General features: G+C 39.4%; 1 protein-coding gene and 1 non-coding gene across 7 annotated transcripts in view; both read right to left on the bottom strand.

Annotated features, from left to right (window-relative positions):
* Positions 1-21209, bottom strand: part of LOC23687794 (probable G-protein coupled receptor Mth-like 1) — a 427687-nt gene that overhangs the window by 121343 nt on the left and 285135 nt on the right. The window lies entirely within an intron of this gene.
* Trnat-agu lies at positions 7139-7212 on the bottom strand. Its single transcript has one exon. It is a non-coding gene; the product is annotated as a tRNA-Thr (tRNA).

Below are 21209 nucleotides of genomic sequence, written 5' to 3'. Positions count from 1 at the left end.
AACGACCGTTATGCCAAATGGCATTATGCCAAACAGCTATTATGCCAAACGACTGTATGCCAAACGGCATTATGCCATACGGCATTATGCCAAACGGGGTAGACCCCTGTGCCTGTATGCATCACACCGCTGTGTTTTTTTTTTTTGGAGGTATTATTCTGGTTCTTGCTTCAGGCTAAGCTTAAGTTTCGAAATTCTTGAATATTGCTTCTCGAAAAAATAATAGTTTTCTTTTCATTTCAGAGAGCGAGTCTGCACAGAGGGCCTGGCCATTTTAATATTTGTATCACATTACCGATGTGTTGCAAATATTAATATTGACAAGAAAATACCAGAAGACATTCTGATATTTCCAGGATGCTTTATAATATTGGCTGTGCAAGCGCTTAGAATAGAATAGAATAGAATAGAATAGATAGGAAATTTTGCCTAAGGATTCATACCTCTAGTTTTACTTGTTTTAAGGTTATTCAAAATTTACTGAGGACAGATATGTGACTATCTCGGTATTTTTAGCAGAATCGCATTAAAGTACAGTAAATACTTTTTTCTCTGATAGTTTTGACCACAAAGGACTTTTTTTTTTTAATTTCAACAGGGCAACCTCTAAACGTCATTTCTCAGCGTTCCTCCCATACAAAGTTTGATTGTAACATTCTTAGCTACCAACTGGAGGTTGAGCCCTCAAGTTTTATGACAAAGAGAAATTTTGGGACACCCTACTATACAGACTAGAGTCAGCTCATATTCATGTTCCTGGTGCTATAAAGCCGTATGAAGATCTTAAAAAAAAATGAAATTTTGGATGGAGGATTGAGATCCCCATAGAATTTCGGAACATCTCTCGCATAGTTTAGGACAACGCCCTAAAACCATTCGTTACCACGTATGTAAAACTTCGTTACTGAATATATGAATGATTTTACACGTAATTCACCAATTCTCTATCTAGCAAGGGTTATGGTTTGGTGTACATTCATTCATTTGCTTATGCTCATATACGACGTGCTAAGCAAGTGATTATCAATGGCCTTTTTGATTATAAGTTAAGCGAGAACCGCATGATAACGAACGCACTTAGTACTTAGTTTACCTGTGAAAAATATACCCTGCCGGTTCCGGATCATTTGACCGAACGCCATTTATCCGAATGCCATTTAGCCGATTGCCATTTGGTCGAACGCCATTTGGCCGAAAGGGTCATTTGGCCGAAAGGGTCATTTGGCCGAATGCCATTTGGCCGACTGCCGTTTACCCGAAATTGAAAAAAATAGATGATAGATAATAGTTAGCATGAATTTTTAATGAATTTCAAAGAACAATTTATTCTTAAAGAAGGATAAATTATCATTTATGTACAGCTCTTTAGTATTAGTCAAGAAATAGTCAATGCTGAAAGAAGAACATGCTAAATGAAAGCAATTATTAACTTCACTGCTACCGGTAATAGTAGCCAGCAGAGGTTTTCGCATTGCGTTTGTAGTCAGCTTTTGACAGTAACTAAAAGACAGTTTAAGACTTATTCGTCCTTCTGTAGCATCGGTTCGCTTCAATGCTTCGAATCGTATTAAACAATTTTATTCATAGTTCTAACGAACACGAGTTTTGGTTTCTTCTTTTCTCGACGGAGAAATTACGACCCTATTTGACGATCACTGAATCGTTTGATTTATTGATATTCGAAAGCAACGGTGCAGAGTCTTGGAGGAGAATGAAATCTTTCCTAAGTTAACCCTTGCGCTAAAAAATATGTTTTTAATAAGACTCTCTATGAGCGTATTATAAGCCAAAATTCCAATGAACTATGAAAAATATTCAAATATGAAAGAACATCCTATGATCAAAAGAAGGAAAAAATCTGTTATAAAAAATTAAGCAAGTGTAATGCATATAATTATTATATCAGTATAACTACAAAGAACTGACAATAATTTAAAGAAGGTAAAATTCCCAATACAAATATAAGATTTATAATTGCCAATAATTATGGAACCAGTACAAATCGAAAGAATAGCCTATGTTTAGAAGAAGAAAAATATTATGATGAAAATCAATCAGGAGTAAACCTAGCACACCATTGGTAATCCAGGAACGAACCAACCATCAGCTTAGAGTCTTGACACGAGTTCAAAACTTCGTCCTGAATTAACGGATCGTTTCAATTATTCCCTTGGAGCACTAATATAACGACAAATATGACGTTTGGCCACATTATTAAAATCAAAAATGGAATTACCTTATTAGTTATTGGGTCACACTTATGACTCCTGCTTATAAGCGTTGAAGCATTTTTTTTCGTGATTCGGCCAAATGACCTGTTCGGCCAAATGGCATTCGGCCAACTGGCGTTCGGCCAAACGGCGTTCGGCCAAATGCCGGACACCCACCCTGCCCATTCAAAATCAGTTTTCCAATTCCCGGATGCCCAGAAAGTTAAAAATGAATGACAAAATGATCCTGCGACCTGATATTTTCGTTTCGTTTTTATACAAAGTTTGACCATTTGGGGGACTTGATCTAACTAATTTATAGAACATTTTAGATTTAATTTATAAAATACTCTACTTTTATCATAAGCATCGAATTGCTTTGCGGTCTTCGAGACCTATCGAGATCTGAGTTTAGAATTTTTACAGAGGACAATAGGCGATCTCTGGCGATTTCTCTTTGCAAAAGTAAGTTTTCCCATAGTAAATCCCATACATACAAACTTTGAACGGCTGGCGCTAAAATATAGTTTCTCCGATCGAGCTGAAATTTTGCAAGTTGTTATGGGACCTAAATGCAATCCAAAAAGTGGACTGGAGCGAGAATCTAAATTTTTCATATAACCGTGTCCCAGGCTAATGGACACCCTGAAAATGGTTTTCATTAAGCTGATTCTTTTTAGTACTATATAAAATCCTTAGCAGGGTGTCGACTCAATTTTGAAAATAAAATTCCCTGACTTTCCTTTATCAGAAAAAATCCAGACCGTGCAGATTTGTTGGTATGTTTCATATCGTATGAACAAACTAAGCAAAAGCTTTTACTTTACTCAAATACACCTGTAATATATCTTTTTCTTACGCCTTTATTAAAGATGATATGATAAAACTGAGCGTTTGAGTATTTACTTTTCAAACTTAATAATTCGAATGAACAAAGCGGTAAAAGTTGAGTATAAGCTCAGAAAATTCTGAGTCACCTATTGACCATACTCATTTCAAAACTTCAAGTACAAAATATATATTAAAAATTGTGAAAACGATGAACTCGTATACTGAACTACCTCAGATATAATTTCACATTTTTTTGTCATCTTCCGCTTTCTGGTTATACCATTTTTTGTATATAAGACGCAACACTATCAAGATTATTCCCCATGTTTTTAGTGGAAGGACTTCCTTCCTGAATTTTGACTTTTTTCTTCTTTTCCAGACAAAGCCATTACCAAAGAACTTTCTTAGACAATCGCTTCACTCAATAGAGATTTATCAGAAATAACTTTTTTGATTCTCAATCGAATTTTTCCAAGTATTCCTCCAATATTTGTTCAGGAATTTTTCTAATATTTCCCCCAGTAACTCCTTAACTTTTTGTAGGTGAAAAAATCTAATTTTTGTGCAAAATAACGAACCCAGAAAAGGATCGCAGTAGGCAGCGCGCGCGAACGGATGTGTTGAAAATTTATCTGTCACGTTTTTATCGTCTCTGCAAATTACTAGATTCGGCTGGTAAAAACAGTGAAACGACTGGTGCAGTTTGTGAAAAAAGCGAAAATGAAACGGTTATTCTGCACGCGTTCTGTTGGGCAGTGTTTCGTTAAAGCCCAAGCGGAAGGTGAAAATGCATCTTAGCCGGATCTCAAATTTTCGGGGGCACGGATCTGGAGAGCCGGACAGCGGATCGGGCTGAGGGCTTGATCGAATGCTCGCTCGCTGGTGGTAACCAATCGATAAGGTTTTCTGCTTGAGATGCTGTCTGGATCTGTAGATTCGTGTCTTGGGGGTTTGGGTTTTGGCATCGTATCATCTTCACTAGAAAAGTCGTGATTTTTGCGTCGTCACGTCGCCGGAATTTTTTTCTCGTTTTAGTTTGCACGCGTTCTAAGTGCAATTGAGTTTAGGTTCTCGCGTCGCCGGAGTGATCTTTTCGTTTTGTGAAACGAGCATGCTGATTAAATTAGCTACAGCTCCTTAATCAAGGATGGATGAGGATCAATTTGGTGAGCTCGTTTCATGCTTTTACTTTAAATATAACACATATTATGGAATATCTATATATTATGACAACGGTAGGAATGTTACTTAAATAAATTGACCTAACAAAATATGAACAGTTCATCAATGTAAGTGCCGACATAGACTATTGTACATTAACATTAAAAAGCCCATACATTTCCTTTTGCCTGATTTTTATCATTTTAAAAAAATAACCTTTGAATGGTTCGACGCTAAAAGAGTCGACTTGTCGTATGTTCACGTTGTCTTTAGAGTATTGATGGGTGATTTTTTGAACTGAGGTTGCATGAGTCGCATCACTTACCAAGGTGAATCCTGATCATGCAGCTATGATCCCTTCCCACTAACACAACTCCTTCCCATGACAACCATGGAGATGCAGAGGTGATCTCGGTCTCTAGTAACAATGGATGTCACACTAACATTCCTTCCCTTCCCCCGATGACCGTAAGGACGTGGCCGGCGCCGTTATTGACTTTTTAATGTCTGGAGTTCTCGAAAGTGTACATTGAAGATGGAAAGCTGCTCCCAAGCTACATCTCTTGGTTCCTTGTGCAACTTCGATTATTCTGGTCAATCACGGAGTAGCAACTACGAATTGTACGGTCATCAATGCTTATGCTTATGCTTAAAATAACGAACCCAGAAAAGTTTTTTATTGCTAGTGTGACCAAGGAAGAGCCTTTTACATATCAGAACGAATGTCAGCCATTAAGAATATTGCATTCACTAAATTTCTCGATAGTGTTCATGTTGCCGGATACCTTATCCACCCAATTTTGTATTTGATGTTTCTGACATTTGATGTGATTATCATCACCATGGATGAAAGCAGCACATCGTACTTATGGGGACGGGCCTGATGTAGTGGTTAGAATACATGCCTCTCACGCCGAGGATCTGGGATCGAATCCCATCCCCGAGATAGTCATTTATAAAGTTAAAAAGCTATAGTACCGACTTCCTTCGGAAGGAAAGTAAAGCCGTTGGTTCCTGGACTAGCCTAGGGCTAAACAACTCGTTAATGAAGATAAAAAAGCGGTACTTATATAAAATTTGAAAACTAGCTGAGGGTAATTGGATTTTTTTCCTTTTTATGGACTCAAAATACGCATTCGTTTAATGTGTTCATTATGATTTTTTAAGCAATATTTTAAGAATACTTTATTTTTTTTTTTTTTTAAATCACACACAAATGTTTTGTAAAATGTATTAATCATTTCATATAATACTTTCTATAAATCTTCACGATGATCTGTTACAGATTATTTATTTTAGCTATTTTTTCAGGATTCCGATATGTTTTTATTTTCCCGAAGAAATCATCAAGATATTTTTGACAAAATGCATTCTGAGATTGAATAACGCGCTAATAAACTCAAATAACCCCTCAAAGAATTTTCAATGAGTATCTCCAAGTAATCTCACAAACTGTCAATGGATTATCGAGCAGATTCCTTCAAACCCAATTCCGCAAATTTTAACTTTCAAGGATTTTCTGAAATTCCCAACGAAATTTTATCGAGGAATATTATGATCTTCAGAATATCTGCAGACCTTCCTGAGTTTAATCTTATAAAAACAAACTGGACATATTTGTAAGTAAGCTCCTGATAAAAAACCTGAAGTAACCCTTGAACTCTAATTCACCACATTTTCAAAAAATTCAGGAAAATTAAAATAGAAAAATTGAAATTGAAATAGATAGCAAAATGGAAAACTATCAGTATAAGAGGAGTTTGCGGCATTATCTTAATATATACTGTTTCCAGAGAAAAAAAACCTGATAAAAAACAGAAAATATCCTGTCCTGCAGATTTATACTCTTGAAAATGAGAACCCTCATTGTTTTTTTTCTCTATTTATCGTTTCACCAGTTTAACTAAGATATTTGAGAAAAGACTGACATCCTTTGATGGAGTGAAATCCATTTTTCTCAAGATTTTGAGCAAAATGAGCGAAGCTAGGCAATGGGTTGATCTAGGAAACTTTAGAACTAAATATTTTTGGGAATTCTACGCCAACTTCGAAGAGCACTGATTATGCTGTTGATGCTTTTCATTTTAAACAGTTTTGATGATGCTTTTCATCTTAGAAAATTTTGGATTCTTAGGGTAAGTATAAGTAGTAATGTACAGTTTACTCTACTATGCATAAGAGCGTTTTCTCAATGGTGTACCGCTATTTTTTTCCATAAATCGCATTGAATGCAGACAATCAACTTGTTTGATGTTGTAGTATTTATATTTTCCCTGACCTCTAGTGAAATTCCCTGACTTTCCAGGTTTTTTCAGGTAGTCGACACCCTGCTTAGGGACCCTTAGGGTTTCATCAGGCTGGAGCCCAATGCGAGCCTTACTTAGCGCACCTCCTTGCTACGCTATATACTCACATTACACATTATACGACGAGACAAACAGAACTCGGAAAGAGCAGAAGCCAGGCTCATTTGAATTCAAACTAGTTCTCGCTTGACTTCGAGCCCGTTCCGCACAAAAGCTCGTATCTTCGGAGCGCGATCTATCACAGAGAGGCGCGTACGGTAACGAGTGGGTAAGGGAACGGATAGAGTACCCAGTTGAAAAGTTGATTTGGCGGGACGCCGCCGGGGCATGGTGGAGCAAGGAGTACAACTAATTGAGCGAATTCCTCGACTACGATGCGATACCGGAGAGCGGCGAGGGACGGGAACTAGGCGACCTTGAGAGATTCACTTTAGCGCAGATACGCCCCGATCGATGACTTGCTCGACTGCGAACTATGTCAGCCCGCAAGTAGATATTTTATTGTTTCATGAGCATTGCTTTTTGCATTGTGAAGGAAATAAGAGTGCTAGTAATGCATTTACTGATTTAACTTGAAATGATTTAAGTTTGAATGTAATCGTTTATATAAAAAAAAACATTACAACTGATAGGCTCCGGCGAGATTCGAACTCACGATCTCCTGTTTACTAGACAGGCGCTTTAACCAACTAAGCCACGGCGCCTCAGATACGCCAAAGCTGCCAACAATGCAACATAATCAGTTCCTGAGCCACGTTCACTTTTAAACGATTATGCAATTAAGGTCCTACTCGACTTGACCCTCGTACAGCGACGGCTTTCATCAACCGAATAAATGAACACCTAACCCGTGGTGGGAGCACATAAAAAGTAAAAGTCTCTTTCCGTTTGCGTTCACTCCCACAACGGAGAACGGGAATTTGCTGTCGTCGTTGAATGCCTCGGCTACACCAAACAAAATTAATGAATGTAATTAACGGAAAGAAAAATAGCCAACATTTTACGAGCCGATGATTAATGAAGCGAGCGAGGTGGAATCTTGGGTGCAGCGGCGATTTTTTTCGTCGTTCCTTCCTTATGTGTTTTCTTCCCGGGGCTGAAAACAACGCTCGGTGACTTATGGGACACTTAGTCACGAGACTTTCCGACAGATTTATTCAAGCGTCTCGTGGAGAACAACGACAGCGACAACCACAACAACAGGTGGATCTTGCCGGTAGGGTGCATAAATTTTCCTAGCCGTTTCCTCCGAAACGGAGTTGTTATCAGGGCTGGTAGTGAAATATTTCACTGCGGAATACGTTTTTGTCTCAAGCATCAAAATACCGTTTTGATTCATATTACGGACACTTAAGGATTCAGTGAGTGAAGTATAACTCAATATAGAGCATGCCAAATAAATCATTCTGTATGATTCCTTAGCGTTATCGAGTGTCGGAAACCCTTAACTTTCGAAAGATGGGTAAAAAATACGCTTCCGCAAATAGAATAATTTTAAATAAATCAAAATGTGTGGACTTTGCATGATTCTTACTCCGAACGCTTCCTCACTTTTGCCTCATATTCTGGACACTTTGATTTGAATTCCGCACAGCTCATGAAAATCATTAAAAGAAAAGTCAAATCATCGATATAAATCGTCGAACCACTGAAGAGACGTCTAAGGCAGTTGAGCATTATAAATTTGTATGCATTTTTTTATGGAAAATGCGTATTAAAACAAGCGTCGGAAGTGAGAACTTTTGAACGGCAAAAATTGAAACATTTCGTGTGAAATGTTTCCCATACAAAGTAGAGTGTCCGGAATTTGAAGCTGTCCGTGTTATGAATCAAAACGGTACTGTTATTTACTCAATTAAGAGTTGCTAAATCCTGTACCGTTTTCAAAAATTTCATAGCGCGTCTAGTTTTTGAGATATTGGCAGTTGAAAATACAAAATTTGAATATTTCAGCAAACTTGCATGCAAGTTTGTCAGATTTGATGGACGCAGTGGCTTAACCTACCCAACAAAAAAAAGTTTGTCAGATTGTATGGCAATTTATTTGCTCAATTTGCTACAAAATTCAAACTTCATGTATATAACAATACTTAAGTACAAAGTTCGCAACACTTGATGGTTTAGAAATGTGTTGTATTCTGCCGTATAAGAATGAAGAATTTCGTATAATGACTGCCAGCATGTTGAAAAAATCGGTTTAATCTAAATTTAATCATGCAATTTTAACCAAATTAAATTTCATGTAAACATCAACAAAACCAGTGTTTTATACAACTTTGGCGACCTGTAGTATGAAATCGCAACGTGCTGGAACATTTCCGAAAACAGCATCAGAATCAGCAACCCTAAATCTACTAGAGACACATAATTTGATCCTTCAGATACGCAAAAATGTCATTTTTGTTACGCTGTGTAATTTTTTTCCACACTAGTTGAAAATAGTGACTTATTTTTGGAAAACGAGTCTTTAGCGAAAATGCTTTCAAAAAGGAGAGACCAGATAAAAAAAAAATAAATAAATAAAAAGTCACTGTAAAGTGACCCGCTACCAGCCCCGCTGTTATGCTTCCCTCCGAGTAAAATTGTTGTTGGCACTGATCACATGTTTTGAGATTCCCAAAACGACAAACGTTACAACACATTCGGAAGCGACTTGCTACATTATCGAAATCTCGCTCCACGGCTGCTTGAGTTCCAATTTTGGCGTGCCGCCGTCTTCACCGAACGAAAGCAACACAAATCTATTAACATATGTAAATTTATGACAGCCGTTTGCTAATTTCTCCTTTCAGCGCATAAATATGGCCAGAAGACGGGTGAACTCGCGCACAAAATCGAGCAAATCGAGAACATACGGTCGTATATAATTGTGAGGCGGCTCGGCGGATGACCTCGCGGTTAAGTCAATACATTTTGCGTAAATGGGCGGGAAATGACGATGGAGAAAACTTGGAACGACGTAATAATCTCTACGCTCTGTGAAGTGTGGGGGCGGACGATCAGATGTGCTATCTGTTTCTGCCCAAGACGTTTGGGTGCTGAGGAACGTTAAAAAATGAAGATGTGTCGTGAAGAAGTCGTCTTGAAACTTGCAGATCTGGTACGGATAGTAGTACTTAGAAATCGTCATATCACCAAGTTGGTGACTGAACGAGTTCATAAAGATATTCCAAAAGAAAGGCTATAAGGCATAGCATAGCAAGGCATAGATTGAATGTACATATCAATGATTTCTACTCCGTGATTGATCGGAACTGGTAAGAATTGCTCTTAGATTCATATGAATAAGGCATGGAACTTTCCGCTTACTCTCGAAATGCACATTTTAGTAGTTCTCGTATTATTGATCAATAACGGCGCCGGCCAAGTCCTTACAATTAGTTGGGATTAGGAAGGAATGTTGGTAATGTAAAGATTGTTGCGTCTAGAGACCGAGAATACCTCTGCATCTCCACAATCACCACGGGAAGAGTGTTGATTAGTGAGGAAGGAACAAGATCTGGGAGTCACCTTTGGTCGGTCCATGGATAAGGAGGAAAAATATTACTTTAACTTAAAATTAGTTTTGAATTGATGTATTGCGGTGGAAAGATATTGGTAGAAGAATTTATTATTATTGTTGTTATTATTACCTTTATTATCGAGACTTCCAGCCGATGACTGGTTCGTCTTCAAAAAGAAGAATATATGAAAACCATAATGACGAACTATTTAAATAAAAAGAAAAAATGCATGAGAGCATGCAACAGAATCAACAAACTAGATTTACCCTGATAACTCATCTCTACTCAGCGTATACAGAACTGTCCTGTTCAGAATTATGTTTGATAGGCTGAAACTGTCCTTAGTTGGAGTACTTCGTTGGCGAATTCAGATGAATTCTGGAAGTTCAAGGTCCGTTTATTGATTTCAACTCGGCCTACCCAGATAAATTAATCAACTGATATGACGATACTGATTACGAAGCAATCCAAACGAATTGAAACGCAGATATCTGTTGTCTTAACGATTGCCCGAGTAAAGTAAAGCGTTGAATGATTTGGTCTTGTTGTACAATATCTGATGTAATCCTGCAAGGATCTTTGGAGTAAGTTCAGGAACGATTGAGGAAGCCTTGGAGGATTCCTTAGATAAATTTCTTGTTTTTGACGTATTTTTGGTGGAATTACAAAACGGAACCTTGGATAATATCTTGCATGGGCTTAAGAATGAATTATAGAAAATTTTTAGATAGAATCCCTGGAGAAATTTGTACAGAAATAGTCGAAGGGATTTATTGAGAAAGCCTAGAAATATTGATAGATGGTAAATGACTGGACATTGCCTACCATTGGTACTTTACGTACATGCATGTATAAAATAGAACCCATTTGTGATCCTTAGCCTCTTGTTCAGTAACTTCTATCCTTATCTCCCCGCGGTGCCGCCTGGGTTAATAGTAACCATAGGAAAGATCGGGTAATCAACCCCGGTGGGACCTTGATCGAATTCTGACAAGTCTTTTCTGAGGGTGTAGCTCACCAGAGCGTCTGTTCTCCATGATAGGGGCGGTTCAAAACAGCGTCTGTTCTTTATGTTAGGAGTGGCTGATCATCGTCCTAGTGCCAGCGCGGGACTCCAAAACAGTGCTGTGCACGATGGTCCTCCGGCGAGACATGGGTTTGGTGCAGACCTTACAAGCCAGCCATAAAAACCATCAGTACAGGAAGCATATAATGTAAATTCAAAACGGAACAATTGGCATAGACCCAGGCATCGAAAACGGACTAACGATTGGAAACTCGGATCATGGAACTGTAAGTCTCTCAATTTCTTGGGAAGTATCCGCATTCTTTCCGAATTATTGAGGGTCCGCAAGTTCGACATCGTAGCGCTGCAGGAGGTTTGCTGGAAAGGGTCGACGGTACATACCTATAGGGATGGTTATACCATCTACCGGAGCTGCGGCAACAGACATGAGCTGGGCACAGCTTTTATCGTGATGGACGAAATGCAGAGACGCGTGATTGGATGGTGGCCAATCGACAACAGAATGTGCAAGTTGAGGATCAAAGGCCGTTTCTTCAATATCAGCGTAATCAACGTGCACAGCCTTCACCTAGCAAGTGACGATGACGATAAGGACGCTTTCTACGCGTCGTTATCGGAGATCGCAACGCTTAGGTTGGCCAGGAGGAGGAATTTAGACCGATTATAGGGAAGTTCAGCGCTCACCAGCTTACGAACGCAAACGGCCTTAGACTGATTGATTTAGCGGCATTCAAAAACATGGCCATACGTAGTACCTACTTAAAGCACAGCCTCGCGTATCGGTACACCTGGAGATCACCCCAACAAACTGAATCGCAAATCGACCACGTTTTAATTGATGGAAGACACTTCTCGGACATTATCGACGTCAGAACCTATCGCGGCGCAAGTATTGATTCGGACCACTACCTTGTGATGGTTGAAGCGCGCCAAAGACTTTTCGCTGTAAACAACATTCGGTACCGACGCTCGCCACGGTACAATCTGGAACGACTCAAGCTACCCGAAGTCGCAACTGATTACGCGCATAGTCTTGATGCTGCGTTGCTGGATGAGGGAGAGCTCATCGACGCCCCACTTGGGGACTGCTGAAGTATTGTCAAAGCAGTCATTAACAACGTAGCGGAAGGAGCAATTGGGTTCGTGGAAGGGAATCGACGGAACGGTTGGTTCGACAAGGAGTGTCAGATGGTTTTTGACGAGAAGAATGCAACGCGGGCGATTAACGATACAAACAGAAGCGAAGACAGCAAACCCATCTGTTCCGGGATAAGAAGTGCCACTTGGAAGAGTTGGAGTATGAAGAGATGGAGCAGCTATATCGTTCTCAAGAAACGCGTAAGTTCGGAAAGAAACTCAATACATCCCGCAAAGCCTTTGTGCGCGAGCTGCAATGTGCCGGCCTAAGGACGGAGGTATCTTGACGGACGAACGTGAGGTAATTGAAAGGTGGAAGCAGTACAACGATGAACACCAGAATGGCGCAGAGAAGGAAGACAAGTCTTCAACATGTAGGGCACGATTTTCTATAAATCCAGCCAGTGGTTGCTGAACAGTATACCAGGCTGAGGAACGGGTTGGGTTGAAGGTAAATACGTCGAAGACAAAATATCTACTTGCTGGAGGAACCGAGCGCGATAGAGCTCGCATTGGCAGACGCGTGGTGATCGACGGGGATGAGTTCGAGGTGGTGAACGAATTTGTCTGTCCCGGATCATTGGTAACGTCGGATAACAACTGCAGCGGAGAAATTCTAAGACGTGTCATTGTCGTAAGTCGTGCTTACTACGGACTCCACAAGACTTTGTGGTCTGGTAAACTTCACCTCCGTACTAAGCGTACCATGTACAAGCCGCTGATAAGACCCGTAGTCCTCTACGGGCATGAGAAACAGACAATGCGCGAAGAGGTCCTGCAAGCGCTAGGAGTTTTTGAACGACGTGTGCTTAGGACGATCTTTGTGGAGTATGTGAGAACGGCGTATGGAGGAGAAGAATGAACCACGAGCTTGCGCAACTCTACGGTGAACCCAGAAGTCGCTAAAGCTGGAAGGGTTCGATGGGCGGAACACGTTGTGAGAATGCTGTACAACAATCCCACAAAAATCGTGTTCACCTCGAATTCAGCCGGTACAAGCCGACAAGGTAGTTTGGAGCAGGATCTTGGAAGTCTGAGGCGACCGAGAAACTGGAGGCTAGCAGCCGTGGACCAAATTTTGTGGCGTAACATTGTGGCGTAGGTCATGCCCTGAAGGACGTAGCGCCATAAAAAAAGAAAGTAAGTAGAAATATTAATCTAGGAACCGCCGGAGCGATTTGAAAAGAATTAGAAACATAAGGAATCGATGGAAAAAATCCTGGGGGATTCCTCTAAATAATGCATAGAAGAATTTCTAGATCAATCCCTAGAAGAAACCGTGGATGATCTTCTGAGGCATCCCTGTGGAATCTTCTCAAGGACTAGAGGAACGAGGATTTTTACTGATAGAATTTCTCCAGAAATCATCGGAAGATCCTGGATAAGCATCTGAAGGAAATTCCCGGCCGAAGTTATGGAAGAATATTCGGAGCATTCGCTGTGGAAATTGCTGGAGGTACTAACATCAGACTGCTGAATAATTTAGTTAATAATTCTTTGAAAATCCCGTTTCAAAATTTTGTGGATGAATTCTCGGTAGCATTGATGGAGAAATCTGTACAGAAATTTCTGCAGGGAAGAAATTTCTGAATAAATCTTCAAAGGAACCTGGAGTTTCACACAAACGAATCCTGCAGTTTTTTTTTCGAGAAATCTGTAGGACAGTACTTCTTAAACTGTTTTGCATCATCCCTCTGATATTTTTTTTATTAGATAAGCTTAAGTGCTGAAACTGTACCAAAAATTCACGAGTGACATCAATATTGGTCAAATTATCACTAGCAACCTCAGAAAATCTTCAAAACATGTACCCATAAAACAGATATTGATATTTTATGGTGACGAACCATTCAAAGATTTTCTAAATACAAAAAAAGGACATCTGTTGTGTTTTATTACACGTTACGGTATGTGTTACCTTCATTGAGCATAGGAAGACAGAAATACAGTATTATAGACCGAGTATACCTCTGCATCTTCATGATTATCCCAGTATGTGTGATAACATATGACTCATTTGAAATAAAACCATGAAACGAGCTCACAAATTGATAACCCAATGTCGACAGGGCAGTTACAAATCACCTTCAAATTCTTCACAACACTCGCAATACACACAGACTAAAATTCTTGGGCTTTCACATAAGTAGCACTGCCCGGATACCTGAGTGAAAAACAAAATCACTTCGATTGCGTGCGAATACTAACAGTTCAGCTTGTGCCTTCGCACAGCACAGCACTTGACCGAGGTGGGGAAATGGATGTTATAAGAATGAAGCGACTTATTCCAAAACAAATATAAGAATTCTACACTGATCGGATTTTTTATGACATTTGCTAGAGAAAATCAGATTATGTGAAATGTTTTTCGAATTGCATTCTCTGAATGTCAAATTTTGTTCATGATATCTATATAAATAAAACTGGAATGGTGTTTGTATGTCACGAAATGGCTTACGAACGGGTCAACGGATATGAATGATTCTTTCTCTGTTATCTTCGTCAAGGGTTCCGACGTGTTTGTGTGTATAAAAATCCCAGGATATTCACGTTTGAAAAAGAGGATGCACGGAACTGTTATTTTGTACGGGACGATCCATAGCATTTTTCAACAGCCTACTTAATAGCAAGTTTGCTGGGACCACTAGTAGGATATGAATCTTCAAATGTTCAAGGGATTCATTAAATTCGGCCTGACGTTGATTCGTGAATTCTGAGTATATTTCAGAAATGTTTGTATGAGTTCCTAGAATTTGTGGCAAGAAAATTGAAGTAATCTTTCGATAAAAAATTTAAAAAACGATGGAAGAATCTCTGAAGATCTTTTATGAAAACATTGGATAATATTTTGAAGAGTTAAAGCTCTTCACATATTCGAACAGACGTATTTTGGCTTTTTGTGTGCCAATATGCCAATTGAATTACCGCTTGTCGAGTCAGAAGACTATTTCGTATAGAGATATCTAAACCGATAAGTGACCAATGGCACTTAAGCCTAGGTTTATAGGCAGGACAAAACATGAAAATATCTCTTTCTGATCACAGACAGTTTAGCACTAACGATGATAATAACTTTCTTAGTCACGTCACTTCCAATATCCTTTAAAACTGTTTATTTTTTTCATAACATTCCAAAACCGTTTTTAGAATACCCAAACATCACGTTTACATAAATTTGAAAACAATTCTATGTTTTATTGAAGCAGACATCATAAATCAACATCTCTCTGAAACTCTTATTCTTATATATTTCGACAAAAATGTGCCAATAGGTTTTTGTTCCTTCGTTCCTACGGACACACATACATATGTATGTAGTTATGCTTTGCAAAAACTTTCCTTGGGAGCCGTTTTGACACGGTTTGTGATTTTTCAGCACTCACATCTTCACCTCGATGTGCATTGCTGCGTGTAGTGTGACGTCTTCATAGAGCAGAGCGTTCAAAAAGCATCCTTTTCAAGAAACTGGCACACATATTTACCCCGTTCTTCACCAAAACGGAAATGGCAGCAGCGATCCGATTCTATTTCCCATTCAAGCCAACGAAACTTGACCTGGCGGAGTGGCAGTGGCTGCAGACTGCAACTGCAGCATATTCTTTATACTCAGAGTAAAATGAATGTAAATTTCACTGAAAACAGTTAGCAACCGTTTAAAATGTTATATTCTTGTGAATTTAAAGTTATTGATTTTTTATAGAAATATTTTCATCAATGCAACAAATAACTTTTGAGTTTTCAACTGAATGGATAAAATCTACTTGAGATTTCAAGTAAAACCTTAGTGAAAATTTTCCTCAGTGTAGCTGCTGCATTTCGCTCCAAGAACGTCTCATTTGTCGGTTGCCATTGGGAATGGAAGATTCTTTCCGGGGGTGAATTTCGCCAACTCCATTAAAAGTTATGATGAACGTGACTAGGAGAGCTTTGCCGTCGCCACTTTTGCCCTGTCGTCGTCGTCGTCGTCAGCATAATTCAGTGCGGGTTGCCCCTGGGAACGAACCGCTTGCCGCATGCTGCGATGATTATTATTATTCAACGCAGGCAAAACAAGTCTGCTGCAATGCATCCTGCAACTGCAAGCCAGAGTCAGTGATAATTGCGTTTGACATAAACATTGCGTCGCTGCAAGTGGTTGCACATTTCAACGTTATGCTGCCCGAGCCCAATAAGTACATGACAGACGCGCGCTGCTGAGGGCCAATTCAACAACAAAGTCTACATTTGTTAAACATTTTATGATGACTCCAGAGTGCTGGGTGCTCCATGACAACGCAACAAACTGTGCAGAACGGCCTGCTGAGCAAAGAACAGTCTACCGATTAGCAATCAGTTCGGTTCGGTTCGGAGCTCGTTATTTGCCAATCGGTTCTCGATTTCAACAATGTCCGTCGTCCATGGAACAAATTACCGTCCACAAACGGTCTCGTAACTCGTTGACTGCCCCGACTGGGCAGTATATATCCAACAACGGTGATTAATTGCTCCATATTTAAATCTAAATTGCATCATAAACATTCGCCGCTGAATTACTTTGTGTGTCGTCTGTGTTTGGAGGGATGCCGAACCGAAGTCCTTGCGCTTCTCATTGGTTTACCATTTAGGGTGAATTGGTCGACCAACGTTGTCCGTGGCCTCGATGCAGATTTTGTGGCCTCTCTTCCACCGAACGGAGGAATCTCGCTAATTACTGACCGAGGTAGACTTCGGACCATTCACAAACCATTCCCGGGCTATTTTTAGCAGTGAAATTGTTTCATAAACGGGTTTCATCCATACCGCAACCACTGTCCTACAGAACCAACCATGAACCACCATGGAGGCAAACATAAAAGTGCATTCGTTATGGGCGCGCTCTCTTTCGCATACATTATGCAACGGCGGCGTAGTGATGCACTTGTACGAACCGGGCTGACCACCGAAAGGTCCGTAAATGGGGAGCTACGCCATATGATGGTGGCTGGTTGGGGATTGGATTACTCCAGCAGGCCTGTCCAACCTTTTTGAACCGCGGGCCAAATCTCAGAAACAACCTATTGTAGCGTAACAAGTGTAGTGTAACAAGTTTGATAAATAAGAGCAGCGAACGAGAGCCCCAAAAAAAAGGAATAATAAATCTTTTTTTCTCTCTTGTTATGCATTGGGGGTAGGTGTTTCATTCTACTGGCACGATAAACGATCCCCTATAGCAATAGTCCCCCAGGTTTGGAGCTGCTGTCCCCCCGATCTAATCAGATAAACAGGCTCTCATGATGTGCCGCAAATCATGATTTTAAAAGAGAGCAATGGGGCCCAAATAGCCGTAGCGGTAAACGCGCAGCTATTCAGCATGACCATGCTGAGGGTCGTGGGTTCGAATCCCGCTGGTCGAGGATCTTTTCGTAAAGGAAATTTTCTCGATTCCCAGGGCATAGAGTATCTTCGTACCTGCCACACGATATACACATGCAAAAATGGTCAATTGGCAAAGAAAGCTCTCAGTTAATAACTGTGGAAGTGCTCATAAGAACACTAATCTGAGAAGCAGGCTTTGTCCCAGTGGGGACGTAACGCCAGATAGAAGAAGAAAAGAGAGCAATAAGTGACAGATTCTCTCAATTTTCTAACGATTCAATCCCTGATGTGGTGTGAGAAGAGTTTCCTAAACTTTCGCGGACCGCACGTTGGGCACTTCTGGATTACTCCCTTTACCCGGATTGCTTCAGCGTTGGATAAACCGCTCATCAAGAATTCCCATTTAATGAGCCATGATGCGATTGAAACTGCAACCGGCTAGCACACTGTTTGTTGGGTTGGGTGGAGTGGCTGCTTACTCGACGAGACCTGGTGGTCAAATATGGTCCAACGCAAACGAGTTGTTTATCGAAAGCACCACTACCACCAGACAGACCCCAGTCCAATGGAAAAAAAGGCCCATGACTGTACTCTTGCGCTTGTGCCCAACTTCGTTGGTCAAGTTATGCAGACAAACAGTTCGCTACATCGCAATAGCCGGAGCATCGAGTAGGACCAGACGCTGTGGATAGAGGTTAAACGAATGCGAAATGGATTGAGCTCCATAGGATTTATGATACACTGAAGAGACACCAGCAATGGCATAATAATAAACTTGACTTTAGAATTATGTCCGAGCTCCATGTACTCAAAACTGAAACAAAAACATACAGAATGTAATTTTGCAATAGGAGACATCTTTTAAGATGATTCCCTTAAGATAATTCATAATCAACGAGTAGTATTTCAACTTTTGTCTTCTGGAGCACGGGATTCGTGAATTTCAAAATACGAATTCAGAGCATGCCTAGCATTACGAAGGTCATCTTTGGATTCTAGCTACTTTGTAGATAAAGAAATTAACCGGAATTACTTACTGGAATCATTTTGGTTATGGGTTTAAACTTGCTCATCATTAGCTAAATAATGGCATACCGTCGTATTTCTTTTCCACTAGAAATATTCTCGCAACATGATATGGCGACCGTGACATTTGGCAAATGTTTTAATAGTGGAGGTACTAAGCACGATTCAACTTCATTTAACCGCTGAAAATTAAAAAAGTACCATAAATGTATATATTATTGTTGTAACGGAAATTAACGCCCATTTACTTAACGAGAAAAACAATTTCATCGCAGTAACCAACGGTATGTGAGTGAAAAATAATACCTCCACTATTGGTACACTGTTCCTTTAGTTGCGGTATGGGGCTTTGCACAAAAATGTACCTCTCCCTTTCACTCTTCCATGATATTTGTAAACAACAAGGCCAATAAACGTCAAAATCCCATGCAAAATAAAAACAGTGCAGAGGCCTATATTTTTAATTTGTGTTCCTATAGTTGCGGTATCCGTTGTTTTCTTATGGGATCCTCCATTATAGGAACACTTTGCCGAAACTATTGGTACAAGTGAAGAAAGTTTAAGCAGTTTTGGTGGTATTTCATCAATTTTGAAGCAATTTGAACAATGTTTTCAACTATTTCGTGTCTCAACAAGCCAATACGTCGGTTAGCAGTGTCGGTTCTGTGGCTATTTGGGGTCACCAATTTTCTTAGTAATTACATTTCTGCAAAAAAATTTCGTTTTTCAATTCTCTTTCAAACGATTTACAGTACTGAAGAGAACAAAGTTTTACAAATAAGAAGGTCAAGTTTGGAGGCTCGGATCTCGGCTTCTAAAGTTCTGATTGATCTAAATTGAAATTAAACTGCTGTATACAAACAACTTGAAATTTGCTCAGCAGGAGAAATCAGATTTTGTTAAATAAATTTCTAAGTTATCAGGTAATTTGAAATCTTCAATTTGTATTTTAAATAGACATAATAAGAGCAATATACCCTTCTGCATTCTTTCCATTTGGTAGAACAAACATGATTATAGGACAACAGAGCGAGTAATGGCGTTTAAGCCTAGGCTAATAAGTTTGGACGAATGGTGAGAGTAACTTTGTTCCATCCTAGAGCGATAACTTTCTAAGCCACGTCACTCCCAACGACTTTACATTTTTCATGAATCTGAAACGGTTGATACGATAGTCCTCGTTTTTCCCCTTTCAAAATGTATAGATTTTCGTTAATTATTTGATTTATTGAATGACTCAATAGATGAATTCTCAAATATAACAGTTTTGTGTAGGGTTGCCCCTACGAATGCATCCACAAAGATTTTGATACCGGAGGTCAATCCGAAAATGTAGTGTACACCTCCCTCCGTCAGTGATTCTTGATAAAAATTCAATATATTTTTAATGTATTTATGTTAACCTTCGGGCTGACCTGGGAGGGAGAAACCAATACAAAATTTATGTACGTCATAGTGAGCCGGAATTCCGCTGTCACGAAGTGTCACTGTGAGCCCAGATCTCAAACATTGGACTAACATGGAAAAAGCGCGTGAATGATTAAAACACATTTTCGCATTTCATCAAAAGTGACACAAATCGAATGAAAATCAATTCATGCACACAATGCAAGTAATGTCACGTGAGCACCATTCAATCTGATTGAATATAAAGCATTGAAAAACGCATCGTTTTAATTTTTCAAATGAAAATTAATATTTAGTGCATAGAAAACTGTGGCCCTTTTTCCATGTTTGTCAGGAAAGTTTGAAAGTACACAACAAAAGAAAACTAGCGATTTTCCCCAAGCCTGCCTTGATTGTTGTTGGCAAGCTGGAGTTATCTTGCAGTTCAAACAAACGTTGTTCTATATTTCGTGTGTTGTATCTGTGCCTCCCTCCCAGGCGCTGACCAAATTGCATTCCTCAAGAATCTTCTTAAGAACAATACTCAACATTTTTTGTTTACAGTATGCCCCCTGATAACGCGGTAAAATCAATAAATGTACAAAGAAGCCATATAATAATTACCGCACTATATACAAAGTCAAATCGATGTATCTCATCATCTAGATAATTTCGAAACATGAAGCCTTCAGTAAAGTTGTTCTGGAGGTGGAGCGCTATCTGATGGCACCTTATTTAATTCGGAATTTGTCCGCTAGGTGGAGCGCTATCTGATGGCACCTTATTTAATTCGGAATTTGTCCGCTAGGCGGCGCTAGTGTGCATGAAACTTTTACCTTGTTTTGTCGATACTTCAGGAGCCTGTTCATTCAGAAGCTTGTCATTTTCAACAAAGTTGCTCAGTAGAGTGCGGCTTATTTTTCAAAAGTTCTCAAAATAAAAAATTCGTGTGCTCTTCTAAATTCAAATTACATAAAAAGAGAAACTTTGAAATTTGAGCCAAAAATATTATCATTAAGTGATGGCGCAAGGAATTTGAAGGTGAATTTTCAAGTTATAAAAAATGACCTTCAGTGAAGTAAGCATAACTTTGTTATTTTTCAACCAATTTTGGAACTTTTAGCATCATTCTCTTCCAAATTAAATTTCTAAAACTTTGTTGAATATCATTTTTTTCTAAAATCAAAACTAGTTTTAGTTAAAAGTAGATTATTCCATTTTTTTCCTTATTTCACTAAAAATTTCATCTTTGATTGACCATAACTTTATGAATACTTAATCAATTCTA

The sequence above is a fragment of the Aedes aegypti genome, chromosome 2, assembly GCF_002204515.2.
Source record: "Aedes aegypti strain LVP_AGWG chromosome 2, AaegL5.0 Primary Assembly, whole genome shotgun sequence".
In the NCBI taxonomy this organism is placed as follows: Eukaryota; Metazoa; Arthropoda; class Insecta; order Diptera; family Culicidae; genus Aedes; species Aedes aegypti.
Note: the sequence above shows the minus strand (reverse complement) of the source record. Positions and strands in the feature narration are given on the sequence as shown.